Raw genomic sequence first — 4,533 nt, 5'->3', positions numbered from 1 at the left:
TGCCTAACTCGTCATCTCACCTGTCAGAATATTAACAAGGCTAAAAATAAATGTTCTTAGCTTAACATGTGGCCTTATTATTAATTGGCAGTAACAGAGAAACACCTTCCATTTCAGTTAATCTCTTAAAAATCAATCTTGTGATCCATCTTGTGTGCCATGCTGCACTCAGAGCATTAACAGAGGCAGCATTGTGATCTGTGTGAAGCAACAAATCTGTTACAGTCTAAAACCTGAATAAATTGGATAAATGAGTGAATGTTTGTTTCGGATTTGGAGGAAATTTCTTTGGAGATCCTTCAAATGATGGAAACTTGGTGATGTGGTATAAATGACCATTTTGATCAAACCAAGAATTTATAAGTGTATATAAAAGAAGACGTTGATCTAGACTTTTGGCACAATGGAGGACATCTGTCCTGAGGCAAAATATGAGAAGCAGGGAGAAATTCCAAGTCTCAGTCCCAAACACAATATCTTCCATCATCATGGAGACAGAATTGGGGCAGCCATTAGTTTACAAATGTGTGGTTCCTGGAGGTAGCTGGTAATTTAACTGGTCAGCTTCTGCCAATGAAATCAGATTTCAAGTACTTGGAATGTTAGCTCTTGTGAGTAGTGGTAGCATCTCTACCTGTGAGCTAGATGGTCTGGATTCAAGTCCCACCTGCTCCTGAGGGGTGTGTAATAATATCTCTGGACAGGTTGATTAGAAAATAGTGAGTCACTGGAGTGTGGAGACTAGACCAGGTAAAAACAGATATGTTCTGAGTGCATTTTTGTTTGGACAGGCTGGTTGAGGTACTTCTTTGGGAGAGGGAATTCACCTTTTGGGATTTTTAAAAGGAGGTGTGCTTGTCTGTAAAAGGTGCATCTACTGATTTATTTCTATTCAGTCATACAATGTAGGAGCCTTGATGAGTTATTACTGCACATTTTGTAAATTTACTCACTGTCGCCATGGTGCATTAGTGGTAAAGTGAGTAAAAATTGAAGATCCTGGAAGGTGACACTCAAAATGCTTGCCTTGTTCTTGATGGTCCTGATCATCTTGAGTGCTGTTGCAGTGGCACCCATCCAGGCAAGTGGAGAGGATTCCTTTAGAATCTGGCTTGTGCCTTGTAAATGGTGGACAGGGATTGAGAGACAGGAAGTGAGTTACTCAGCACAGAATTCCTAACTTCTGACCTGCTTATATAGCCATATATTTATATGGCTAGTCCAGTTCTGCTTCTGGTCCAGGATGTTGATAATGGGGAATTCAGTGATTCTGATATCTTTGAACATCAAGGAGAAGTGGTTAAATTTTCTTCTGTTGGAGATGGTCATTGTCAGGGACTTGGATGGTTGAAATGTTTGTTGCCACTTATAAATGCAAATCTAAATGCAGCCACATATGTTCATAATCTGCATCAGTATTTGAGAAGCAGTGAATGGTGCTGAAAATTGGTACAATTATCAGTAAACATCCCTACTTCTGACTTTATGATGAAGGGTAAATCATCAATGAAACTCCTGAAGATGGTTGAGCTAGGATACTATCTTGAGGAACTACTGCAATGTAGTCCTGGGACAAAGTTGAATAATCTCCAAGGTTGACAACCATCTTCATCTTTGCTAGATATGACTCCAACAGAGAGTTTTTTTCCTTTGATTCCAATTATGCTCGGACTCCTTGATACCATACTTGGTTGAATGCTGCTTTGATGCTAAGAGTAGTCACTCTTACTTCACCTCTGGTGTAAAGTTCTTCTGTCCAGGTTTGAACCTAGATTGTAATAAGGGCAGCAGTTGAATGGCTGTAGTGGAACCCAAATAGAGCATCAGTGAACAGGTTATTGCTGAATAAATGCCGAAAAAACTCTTGAATCATTCTGGTAAATTAGATGAAGATTGAGTCTGCCAAATTTTTTAATGAATTGTGAAATATGTTACAGAATTGTCCAATGAAATTGGTGTTGTTAAAAGAAAACACAGTACTGGGTATTTTAAGGTTCTTGTTGGCATAAACCAACATAGGATTTTACTCCATCACTGATTTCCTAAACTGTGTTAAAAATCACACAGCACCAGTTTATAGTCCAACACGTTTATTTGGAAGGTTAAAACAAGGACTGCAGATGCTGGAAACCTGAGTCTAGATTAGAGTGGTGCTGGAAAAGCGAAGCATGTCAGGCAGCATCCAAGGAGCAGGAAAATCGATGTTTTGGGCAAAAGGCCTTCATCAGGAATAGACAGGAACATTCGGAAGCACTAACTTTTAGAGCACTGCTCCTTCATCAGGTAGCTGTGGAGCAAGGCCATTAAACACAGAATTTACAGCAAAGGATCAAAGAAGGTGCAACTGAAATGACATACTGAACAGACTTAGATTGTTGTTAAGTCTTTCATCTTTTAGAATGGGTTGCAGGTTTCGGTTCATTAATATACAAATCCCAGAATTTCTTTTAAGCCACATTCTTGAGATAACTTAAGGTTTATATAAAAAAGATGACATCTCAGCTCAGACAATGCATTAAAGGTATGAGGTTAGAGTCTGTCTGTATCCCCATATTGAGTGAGACTGATTCTATTTCCAAAGTGGAATTTCAAAAATATTACATGGATTGACTGCCTGCAAATTGTGTATTTTTTTTAGCAAAATAGATTGTATTTGCAAATATAATTCTGCAAATACAAATTCACCCCATAGACTTATATGTGTGTGTGCCTGCATGATAGAGAGGGAGAGAATGAGTGTGTGCATGCATGTGAGTGTGTGCATGTGAGTGTACATGGGAGAGTGTGTGTAAGCTTGGTAAAGTGTGCGTGCGCGTGTGTGTGTGTGTGATGGAATATAAGCCTGTGGGAGGGTGTGTAAGTTGAGTATGTGTACGTGTATGAGAGAGAGTCTGTGTGAGTATGTAAGGGTGTGTGTGCAACAGTGTATAGTGTAGTGGGGTCACCTATAGTGTGACATGAACCCAAGGTCCCGGTTGAGGCCATCCCCATGGGTACTGAACTGGCCAACAGCCTCTGCTCAGCCACTATCCTGAAGTCCGCCTTGGAGGATGATCACCAGAAGATCCTAGGCCGAATGTCCCTGACCTCTGAAGTGTTCCCAGACAAGGAGGAACAAGACCTTCCCTGTGCCTCCACTTCTCATCTTTAAACAACCGCCAAAACTTAAACAGACCATTGTTTGCAGTAAACTGCCCAACCTTCAAGTCAACATTGTACAACACCTTACAACCCTGTCATGGCAACCACTGCAAGATATGTCAGAGTGTCAACACGGATGCCACCTTTACACGTGGGGACACCACCCACCGTGTACATAGAAGGTACTCATGTGAGTTGGCTAATGTTGTGTATCTCATTCGCTGTAGGCATGGATGCCCCGAGGCATGGTACATTGGTGAGACCAAGCAGACTCTATGACAATGGATGAATGGACACTGTGCAACAGTCACCAGATGGGGTGTTCTCTTCCAGTCAGGGAAAACTTTGGCAATCAGGGACATTCGGCCTCAGATCTTTGGGTGACCAACCTCCAAGGCAGACTTCAGGACAGGCAACAATGCAAAGTGGCTGAACAGAGGCTGATAGTCAAGATCGGTAGCCATGAGGATAGCCTCAACTGGGACCTTGTGTTCATGTCACATTACAGGTGACCCCACTACACTCTACACTCTCTCTCTCACACACAAGGACACATACACCTTACATATTCACACACTCACACAGACCCTCACTCATTCTCTCATTTCTCTCATACACACACACATACACCCCCACACTCTCACTTATGCACATACCCTCTCACAGGCTTATACCTGTACTCCATCACACTCACACACTTTACCAAGCTTGCACACACACAAACACATACTCTCTCACATGCACTCACACTCACATACACACACTCATTCTCTCCCTCTCTCTCGTGCACATGCATACATAAGTCTATGGGGTGAATTTGCATTTGCAGAATTATATTTACAGATACATTTTATTTTGCTGACAAAGCACACAATCTGCAGGCTGTTAATGCAAGCATTCAATCCATATAAATTCCGCTTTGGAAATAGAACCAGTTTGACTCAAGTTGGGGATACAGACAGACTCTAGTCTCACATCTTTAATGCATTGTCTGACCTGAAATGTCACCTTTTATTTATAAAACCTTAAGTTATCTCAAGAATGTGACTTCAAAGAAGTTCTGTGATTTACATATTAGATTAGATTCCCTATAGTGTGGAAACAGGCCCGTCAGCCCAACCAGTCCACATCAACCCTCCGAAGAGTAACCCACCCAGACCCATTTTCCTCTGACAGAAGGCAGATAATGTGGAAATTCAGTTATCTGACAAAAGCTTTGAAAAAAATCCAAAGAGAATGAAGATCACATGTTTATAGTCATATAATTAGGAAACTTTGAATTTTGTTCCTTTGCATTCCCGTATAAGGAAACAATGGTGTTTACTTTAAAAATTTTAAATTGAATTATTAGGGATAATCCTGAAAAATGGACACTTCAATAATTTAATAGAA

The sequence above is a fragment of the Chiloscyllium punctatum genome, chromosome 37, assembly GCF_047496795.1.
Source record: "Chiloscyllium punctatum isolate Juve2018m chromosome 37, sChiPun1.3, whole genome shotgun sequence".
Taxonomy (NCBI): Eukaryota; Metazoa; Chordata; class Chondrichthyes; order Orectolobiformes; family Hemiscylliidae; genus Chiloscyllium; species Chiloscyllium punctatum.
This window is presented reverse-complemented; position numbering follows the sequence as displayed.